Source organism: Canis lupus, chromosome 16 (genome assembly GCF_003254725.2).
Source record: "Canis lupus dingo isolate Sandy chromosome 16, ASM325472v2, whole genome shotgun sequence".
Classification (NCBI taxonomy): Eukaryota; Metazoa; Chordata; class Mammalia; order Carnivora; family Canidae; genus Canis; species Canis lupus.
In genome coordinates, this window is record NC_064258.1 from 56,289,614 (window position 1) to 56,300,625 (window position 11,012).

An 11,012-nucleotide genomic window follows, 5' to 3' on the forward strand; every position below is an offset into this window, starting at 1 on the left:
TGGCCAGGTGCAGGGGGCTCGATCTCACCCAGAGTCAGATGCTTAACCAACTGCTTAACCAGCCATGTGCCCTATTGATAATTGATAATTTCTATGAGGAAATTAAATCTCTTAAGCGCTTACTTAGCATTTCTAAAGACATGAGGTGTTGGTAATATTTAATATAACTTATGGCAGAAAATGTTCTCTCCAAAAAACGCCACTGTGTATACACCAAATAATGGGAGTGGCTTTCATAACACAAAGAAGCTTTAATTGCATCAAATGAATTCTCATTGGTGATTCATCTCTCCAGTGTGTGGTGTTTGTATCCTTTTTTATGCATAGACCATTTTGGTTTGTGTCATTTTGGGTGAAAAAAAGGAAATATTGTGGGTAAGGAGTCCTAATGTTTAGATTCTTTTCATGAAACTACTCATTAGTTGAATGGCTTTGGAGGGGTCAGCTTCTTTGCCAGTGAAGGACTGGCCTAGATGGGGCTCTCAGGAGTACTTACAGAGGAAAGTGGAGTTTATCCTTGTGGGGAAGGAGGACGGGATCCTTGGGTTCCATAACCTTCCCTCTTCCCCTCCCAAGTTTTAATCAGTTCAGTCAGTGATCTCGTTTACCTATTGCAACTTTTATGCAATCTAATCTGAATAAAGAGTTTTGCTATTTAAAAAGACTGGAAACAATTGCTAATTAAAGTTTCTTGGAGATACTTTGACTTCAAGTTTACAGATCATGTAATAATGAGGTCTACTGGACACGAAACATATACAGCATTTAGAATAATGATCTGCATGCAGCGGGCAGACATTTATTTTTTGTTTATTCATGAGAGACACAAAGGCAGAGACCTGGAGGGAGAACCAGGCTCCCCGTGGGGAGTCTGATGTGGGACTTGACCTAGGACCCCGAGATCACGACATACAACCACTGAGGCACTCAGGAGCCTATAAGTAAACATTGTAAAATTGATTGTTACCAGTCCACCAAACATTCTCAGAGTTGCATTGCTGAGCCTGAGTGAGCTTGCAGGACCAGGTAGGGACACTCAAACATCAGTGCTTCCACCAACTGGTTTATGTGCATCTGTGCAAGTTATGTGATCTCCAGAAAACAGAGTACTCATAAATAATGAGGTCCACAGTTCCTTAACCACAACTCCAAAGTCCAAAAGGCTGAAAATCGGTTTTGTAGATGGATCAGAGGCAAATCTGACCTGAATATAGACGAGACTATGAATGGTTTTGTATATCCCACTTAACGTGATGTATCACTGAGGAAATAGGAGGTTACAGGCTGCTGCTCCAGGTTACATGGTGGGCGGGTTGGTGGGGGGGGTTGTATGCACCACAGGTGGGGTGGGCCACCAGGTAGCTGACGCTGGCAGGAGTTAGGAAGACTAGAGAGTCTTACTATGAATAACTCCTGTGAGAAATATAGGGGGGAATAAAGCAGGATCCCATAAGGGAAGGATGCAGGACACCTTGCAGACTCTTGTGTTAACATTAGCCGGTTCGTGAGCATCACTGGGCCCAGGTCTTGGCTGGGAACTGACGGCGCAGAGAGAGCAAGGCCTTGGCTTGAAAGGATGAGGCCAAGGTGCTAACCACTGGGGGCTAGAAAGCTGTCAGCTAACTGTGCTCATTACAGCCAAACAGAAGGTTCTTTGTCAAGTGCAATCTGAGAGGTACCATGACACCATTGCCACATAGCTGTTTTTCTTTTTTTAAATCTTGGCCTTTTATTTTTGTATATTTTATATTGGAGTTCAATTTGCCAACATATACTATAACACCCAGTGCTCATCTCATCAAGTGCCCCCCTCAGTGCCCATCACCCAATCACCGCATCCCCCCGTCCACCTCTCCTTCCACTACCCTTTGTTCGTTTCCCAGAGTTAGGAGTCTCTCATGGTTTGTCACCCTGATATTTCCCACTCATTTTCTCTCCTTTCCCCTATAATCCTTTTCACTATTTTTTATATTCCTCAAATGAATGAAACCATATAATGTTTGTCCAATTGACTTCACTCAGCATAATACCCTCCAGTTCCATCCACATTGAAGCAAATGGTGGGTATTTGTCATTTCTAATGGCTGAGGAATATTTCATTGTATACATAAACCACATCTTCTTTATCCATTTATCTTTCGATGGACACCGAGGCTCCTTCCACAGTGTGGCTATTGTGGACATTGCTGCTAGAAACATCGGGGTGCAGGTGTCCCGGCGTTTCATTGCATCTGTATCTTTGGGGTAAATCCCCAGCAGTGCAATTGCTGGGTCGTAGGGCAGGTCTATTTTTAACTCTTTGAGGAACCTCCACACAGTTTTCCAGAGTGGCTGCACCAGTTCACATTCCCACCAACAGTGCAGGAGGGTTCCCCTTTCTCCACATCCCCGCCAACATTTGTGGTTTCCTGTATTGTTAATTTTCCCCATTCTCACTGCTGTGAGGTGGGATCTCATGGTGGTTTTGATTTGTATTTCCCTGATGGTCAGTGATGCAGAGCATTTTCTCATGTGCTTGTTGGCCATGTCTATGTCTTCCTCTGTGAGATTTCTGTTCATGGCTTTTGCCCATTTCAGGATTCGATTGTTTGTTTCTTGGGTGTTGAGTTTAATAAGTTCTTTATAGATCTTGGATACTAGCCCTTTATCTGATACATCATTTGCTAATATCTTCTCCCATTCTGTAGGGTGTCTTGTAGTTTTGTTGACTGTATCCTTTGCTGTGCAGAAGCTTCTTATCTTGATGAAGTCCCAATAGTTCATTTTTGCTTTTGTTTCTCTTGCCTTCATGGATGTATCTTGCAAGAAGTTCCTGTGGCGAAGTTCAAAAAGGGTGTTGCCTGTGTTCTCCTCTAGATTTTTGAGGGACTCTTGTCTCACATTTAGATCTTTCATCCATTTTGAGTTTATCTTTGTGTATGGTGCAGGAGAGTGGTCTAGTTTCATTCTTCTGCATGTGGATGTCCAATTTTCCCAGCACCATTTATTGAAGAGACTGTCCTTTTTCCAGTGGGTAATCTTTCCTGCTTTGTTAAATATTAGTTGACCATAAAGTTGAGGGCCCACTTCTGGATTCTCTCTTCTGTTCCATTGATCTATGTGTCTGTTTTTGTGTCAGGACCGCACTGTCTTAAAGATCACAGCTTTGTAGTACAACCTGAAAGCAGGCATTGTGATACCCCTGGCTCTGGTTTTCTTTTTTAATATTCCCCTGGCTATTTGGGGTCTTTTCTGACTCCACACAAATCTTAAGATGATTTGTTCCAACTCTCTGAAGAAAGTCCATGGTATTTGGATAGGGATTGCATTGAAGGTGTAAATTGCCCTGGGTAGCATTGGCATTTTCACAATATTAGTTTTTCCAATCCGTGAGCATGGAATATTTTTCCATCTCTTTGTGTCTTCCTCCATTTCTTTCAGAAGTGTTCTGTAGTTTTTAGAGTATAGATCCTTTACCTCTTTGGTTAGGTTGATTCCTAGGTATCTTATGCTTTTGGGTACGATTATAAATGGAATTGACTCCTTAATTTCTCTTTCTTCAGTCTCATTGTTAGTGTATAGAAACACCACTGATTTCTGGGCATTGATTTTGTATCCTGCCACGCTGCCGAATTACTGTATGAGTTCTAGCAATCTTGGGGTGGAGGCTTTTGGGTTTTCTATGTAAAGTATCATGTCATCTGCGAAGAGGGAGAGTTTGACTTCTTCTTTGCCAATCTGAACGCCTTTTATTTCTTTTTGCTGTCTTATTGCTGAGGCTAGGACATCCAGTACTATGTTGAATAGAAGTGGTGAGACTGAACATCCCTGTCTCATTCCTGATCTTAGGGGAAAGGCTCCCAGTGCTTCCCCATTGAGAATGATGTTTGCTGTGGGCTTTTCGTAGATGGCTTTTTTTTTTTTCGTAGATGGCTTTTAAGATGCTGAGGAATGTTCCCTGTATCCCTACACTCTGAAGGGTTTTATTCAGGCATGGATGCTGTATTTTGTCAAATGCTTTCTCTGCATTTATTGAGAGGATCCTATGGTTCTTGTATTTTCTCTTGTTGATATGATCTATCACGTTGATTATGAATGTTGAACCAAACTTGCTTCCCAGGGATAAATCCCACTTGGTCATGGCAAATAATCTTCTTAATGTACTGTTGGATCCTATTGGTGAGTATCTTCATGGGGATTTTTGCATCTCTGTTCATCAGGGATATTGGTCTCTAATTCTCCTTTTTGGTGGAGTCTTTTTCTGGTTTTGGAACTAAGGTGATGCTGGCCACATAGAACGAGTTTGGAAGCTTTCTGTCCCTTTGTATCTTTCGGAACAGCTTTAGCAGAATAGGTATTTGATTGAATTTGATAGAATTCACCTGGGAAGCCATCTGGTCCTGGGCTTTTGTGTCTTGGGAGGTGTTTGATGACTGCTTCAATTTCCTCCCTGGTTATTGGCCTGTTCATGTTTTCCATTTCTTCCTGTTCCAATTTTGGTAATTTCTGGTTTCCCAGAAATGTGTTCATTTTCCTATATTGCCTAATTTATTGGCATGTAGCTGCTCATAATATATTTTTAAAATCATTTGGATTTCCTTGATATTGGTTGTTATCTCTCCTCTTTCATTCATGATTTAATTAATTTGAATCTTTTTTCTTTTTAATAAGTCTGGCTTATGGTTTATCTGTCTTATTAATTCTTTCAAAGAACCAACTCCTGGTTTTGTTGATCTGTTCCACAGTTCTTCTGGTCGATTTCATTGAGTTCTGCTCGAATCTTTATTATCTGTCTTCTGCTTGGTGTAGGTTTTACTTGCTGTACTTTCTCCAATTCCTTTAGGTGCGAGGTTAGCTTGCATTTTAGTTTTTTCCAATTTTTTTTTTGAGAGATGCGTGTATTGCGATGTATTACCCTCTCAGGACTGCTTTTGCTGTATCCCAAAGATTTTTAATGGGTGTATCTTCATTCTCATTAGTTTCCATGAATCTTTTTAATTCTTCTCTAATTTCCTGGTTGACCCATTCATCTTTTAGCAGGATGCTCTTTAACCTCCACGTGTTTGAGTTTCTTCCAAAGTTTTTCTTGTGATTGAGTTCTAGTTTCAAAGCATTGTTGTCTGAAAATATACAGGGGACAATCCCAATCTTTTGGTATTGGTTGGGACCTGATTTGTGACCCAGTATGTGGTCTATTCTGGAGAAAGTTCCATGTGCACTTGTGAAGAATGTGTATTCAGTTGCTTTTGGATGTAAAGTTCTGTAAATATCTGTGAAATCTATCTGGCCCAGTGTAGCATTTAAAGCTGTTGTTTTGGGCATCCCAGGTGGCTCAGCAGTTTAGCGCCGCCTTCAGCCCAGGGCCTGATCCTGGAGACAGGGGATCAAGTCCCATGTCAGGCTCCCTGCATGAAGCCTGCTTCTCTGCCTGTGTGTCTGCCTCTCTCTGTATCTCATGAATAAAAAAAAATAATAAATAAACATAAATTTAAAAAATGAAGCTCTTGTTTCTTTGGTGATGTTGTGCTTAGAATATCTGTCATTTGCAGAAAGTGCTGTGTTGAAGTCTCTTACTATTAGTATCTTATCTAAGTATGTTTTTACTTTGGTTATTAATTGATTGGTATACTTGGCAGCTCCCACATTAAGGGCATAAATATTCATGATTGTTAGGTCTTCTTGTTGGATAGACCCTTTAAGTATGATACAGTGTCCCTCTTCATCCTTACTACAGTCTTTGGGATAAACTTTAATTTATCTGATATGAGGATGGCTACTCCTGCTTTCTTTTGAGGACCATTTGAGTGGTAAATGATTCTCCAACCTTTCACTTTCAGGCTGGAGATGTCCTTAGGAGGTCTCAAATGAGTCTCTGGTAGACAGCAAATAGATGGGTCTTGCTTTTTTCTCCAGTCAGAAACCCTGCATCTTTTAATGGGGTCATTAAGCTCATTCATGTTCAGAGCTATTATTGAAAGATATGAATTTAGTGTTATTGTAATACCTATTCAGTCCCTGTTTTTGTGGATTATTTCTTTGGGCTTCCTCTTCATTTTACAGGGTCCCTCTTAATATTTCTTGCAGAGCCAGTTTGGTGGTCACATATTCTTTCAGTTTCTGCCTATCTTGGAAGCTCTTTATCTCTCCTTCTATTCTGAATGAGAGCCTTGCTGGATAAAGTATTCTTGGCTGCATGTTCTTCTCATTTAGGACCCTGAATATATCCTGCCAGCCCTTTCTGGCCTGCCAGGTCTCTGTGAAGAGGTCTGCTGTTAATATTTCTCCCCATATACTTTAGGGATCTCTTGTCGCTGGCTGCTGTAAGGATTTTCTCTTTATCTTTGGAATTTGCAAGTTTCACTATTAAATATCAAGGTGTTGCATGGTTTTTATTGATTTGGGGGGAGGGGAGGACTTCTCTAACTCCTGGATCTGAATGCCTGTTTCCCTCCCCACATTAGGGAAGTTCTCAGCTATGATTTGTTCAAATAGGCTTTCCGGCCCTCTGTCCCTCTCAGCGTTTTCTGGAACCCCAATTATATGTAGATTCTTCTTTCCGAGGCTCTCATTTATTTCCCTTAACCTTTCCTCATGGTCTTTTAATTGTTTTTCTCTATTTTCCTCAGCTTCCTTCCTTGCCCTCAACTTGTCTTCTATGTCACTTTCTCTTTCTTCTACCTCATTAACCCTCATCATTAGGATCTCTAGTTTGGATTGCATCTCATTTAATTGATTTTTAATTTCAGCCTGATTAGATAAAAATTCTGTAGTCACGAAATCTCTTGAATCCTTTATGCTTTTTTTCCAGAGCCACCAGTAGCTTTATAATTGTGCTTCTGAATTGGCTTTCTGACACTGAATATGTAATCCAAATTCTGTAACTCTGTGGCAGAGTGTACTGTTTCTGATTCTTTTGTGGTGAGTTCCTCCTTCTAGTCATTTTGCTCAGTGCAGAGTGGCTGTATGAGTGGGCTGAGTCAAGAATATCAACCACGACCTATGTAAATTTCATCCTAGATGATTCTGATGAGATCAGAGTCCAGAAATTTAAAACAAAGATCAGAACAAAATAAAACAAAAGGACCATTAAAGTGAAAAACATATTGTGAAAGAAAGTAGTAAAAACTGAAAGGCCAAGAATCCCAAAGAAGAAGAAAAAGAAAGGGAAAAAAGAGAAAACAAAAGTAAAGAGGAAAAAAAGCGGGGGCGGGGGGGACTGGGAGATGGTGGTGGTGATGAAGTTGTATTGGAGGGAGAATGTAGTCTACCTGAGGGGTCCTAGATGGTGATCCTCTCGGTTCTGAGTATATTAAGTTCTGTATGTTAGAAGATGCTTTGTCCCAAATTTACATAAAGCAGAAATACTTGTAGAGGGCCCCACCATTGACCACCAGAACATAAATGAGACAAAAGAGGGGGTGGCTGAATGGGAATCAAGAGAATATAATCTCACAGAATGAATCAGCATGGTATTCCACTTGGTTCTGGGTGCATGCTGGTCATGTTTTAGAAGGTATTAATTTCTGGCATTGTAGAACAAAATGAGGCAGAGAAAACAAAAACCACAAAACAAAAACCCACATCTCATATATCTCTCCAAATTAAATTATGTTGAAGGGAATCCAAAAATGGAAAATATATCTAGGACCTGTAATTGTAGAAATATGAAGTCAAAAAGGAAGAAACTTAAAAATGAAGAGGTGGTAAAATATTGTAGTTAAGGTGGGAAAAGAGAAAAATTGGAAATTTACAGTCTGATATAAAAATGAGTTGTACTGGAAAAAGGAAGAAAAAAGGAGGGGCACCCTCTGGTTCTATATGCTGTAAATCCCTCGACTTCCCCTGGAGCTTTCCAGCACAGCTTGGTCAAGAACTTGCTCCTCCTCTGTCCCTTCCAGCTGGTCTTCTGGGGGAGGGGCTGCTGTGCTGATTCTCAGGTGTGTGCACCTGGGAGAGATGCTCCCCTCCGTGGGTGCTGGGCTCTGGGAGCTGTGTACCCCGTGAGGGCTCCATCCCCTGGAACAGGGTGACACAAGGAGGAACCACCACGCTGGCGGCGGCCAGGTCTTCAGCCCTGGAATCGGCTCCCACCGCCCCCTTAGCCTGGCTCCTCATGGCCCCTCACCCACTTGGTTCTTTTTTATTTTCTGCCTTCCTACCTTGTTAGAAGCAAAAACCCTTCTCTCTGTAACGTCCAGCTGTTTTCTCTTTAAATCTCAGTTGGAATTCCTAGGTGTTCAGGATGGTTGAAAGTTATCCAGGTGAGTTGGTGGGGCCAGGTGAGGTAAGAACCCTGCTCCTCAGTAATCTTGCCCCTCCCCCAGGGTTTGCTGTTTCTTCTTTTATTTTTTTTTATTTTATTTTTTTATTTATTTATGATAGTCACAGAGAGAGAGAGAGAGGCAGAGACACAGGCAGAGGGAGAAGCAGGGTTCATGCACCAGGAACCCGATGTGGGATTCGATCCCGGGTCTCCAGGATCGCGCCCTGGGCCAAAGGCAGGCGCCAAACCGCTGCACCACCCAGGGATCCCCTGTTTCTTCTTTTAAACACCTTTAATGATGTATAATTTATGAACCATAAAGTTTTCCTGGGGAAAGAGTGTGCTGTTCAACAATTTTAGTGAATGCATATGGTTGTACAACCAAATCACGACCCCATTTCAGAACATTTCCAACACCTCAGAATGTTTGCTGTCGGTTCCCACTCCTACCTCCAGCACAGAAACACTCATCTGTTTTCTGCCTTTATGGTTTTGCCTTCTCTAGCATTTTTATCTAAATTGAATCATAACATATAATCAGTTGAGTCTGGCTTCTTTCACTTGTGTGTCTTTGGGGATGATGCGTGTTATGGCATGCTATCAGTGATTTGTGTGTGTGTGTGTGTGTTGCTTGGTAGCAGCCTATGTCCTGGATATGCCACATTTTGTTTATCCACTCCTCAGCTAATGGATTGCTTCCAGTTTGGGGCTGTTGTGAATAAAGACGCTGTGAACATTTGTGCGCAAGTCTTGGTGTAGACATGTTTCCATTTCTCTAGGAGTGAAATTGCAGGGTCATATGGTACATTTATGTTTAATTTTATTTCTTTGTATGTTGAAAGTTCAAAAGAAACTGCCAAATAGGTTTCAAAGTGACTGTACCATTTTGAAGGCACACCAGCAAAGTACGAGTTTTTACGTTTCTCCACATGTAGGTATTGTCAAACTTGTTGGTTACAACCATTCCAGATGGCATGTGGCATCTCACTGTGATTTTATCTTGTGTTTCTCCAATGACTAGTAATGTGTTTATAATCGTGTCTATATATTCTTTATGTTCTTAATAGCCATTCTCTACACAGTCCAGATAAAATTGCTTTATGAGATATATGGTTTACAGCCATTTTCTTCTAATCTGTGGCTTATCTTTTCATTGTCTTTTTGTTTCTTTTGAAGGGCAAAAAAATAAGTAACTTTAAGATCCAGTATATTTATGAATAATGCCTTTAGTATATATTTCATATCTAAGACATTTTTGCCTAGTTTAAGGCAAGAAAGATTTCCTGCCATGTTTTCTAGATAATTCATAATTTCAGTTTTGTTAGGTCAGTGGTTCTCAGCTGGCAACAGTTTTGCTTTCCAGGGAACATTTGGGAACACCTGGAGACCTTTGTTACAACTTGGTGGTGCGTGCTACTAGTGTCTAATAGGTAGAGGCTAGTGATGGTGCTAAATATACAACAATGCACGGCACAGCTCCCAACAGCAAAGAATTATCTCGCCCAAGATGTCAGTGGTGGGGAGGTTGACAAGCTCTGAGTTGGGTTTCTGGCCATTTTGAGTGCATTGTTGTGTATGGTGTGAGGTAAGGATCTACACACACTTTGTTTTTTTGCATGTGAAGTATGGATATAAGCACATTTTTGTCTTATTTTTCTTTTTACATGACATTTGTTGCAAGGCATTGCATTGCCTTGGCACCTTTGTTGAAAACCAACTGACCATAAATATTAAGATTTATACTTAGATTCTGTATTTTGTTCCCTTGATCTACATTCCATTTTTATGCCAACACCACACTTCTTGATTGCTATAATTTTATAGTACATTTTGAAATCCAGCAGTGCAAATCCTCCAACATTGCTTTTTCTAAAAAATTGTTTACTAAGGGGTTCTTTCCATTGTCCTATCATATCAATTTTAGCATCAGCTTTTCAAACTCTACTAAAAACTACCTGGGATTTTGATGATTGGGCTTAATCTATAGATGAATTTGAGAACTGACGTCAATACTGAATTTTCTAATCCAAAAACTTAGCATATTTCTCCATTTTTCTCAGCAATGATAGATTTTAGTATACACTTACCTTTCCTGTTTCCTACTGAGTTTAGTTTTAGTTGCCAGTCTAAATGAATTGTACTCTTAATTCCATTTTTGTTTATTCCAGCATACAGAAACACAGTTGTTAGTTTTGTGTAATTTTGTACCCTAATCTTGCTTACCTTGCTCATTCATCTGTATCATTTTTGATTCTTTATAATTTTCTACATGTAGTAGTATCCTTTGAGAATAGTTTTACTTCATTTCCAGTCTGCATGCCTCAATTCCTTTCTCTTGCTGCCTTCTCTAGGTGCCATCAGCAATACAAAATATAACCTTACTTTACATAGAAATGGTGAAAACCTTTGAAACATACCTTTCAAAATTAAAAAAAAAAAAAGTTCTGGGTTTCAGGTCAGGGATTATTGGCCTGTAGCGACTAATTTTTATGATTGTTAGGAGATTAAATGAGGTAACACATACACAATTCTTAGTGTAATTCCTGAGACAAATGAGCACTCTCATAAAATGTTACCTTCTAGAAAGAATCTCGACCAGCCACTGGCAGGCCAGCATTAGGAATCAGAACTTGTTACTGAGGGTGGTCGTCTGTGGCTGATGCGATAGGGGATGGTCCCCAACAAGACTCAGCACAGTATCTGTCAGCCTCCTCAGGAATTTTTGGTGTTGTGGGAGCTCTGCCGAAGTACCTGAGCTTCGTAGTAGGCA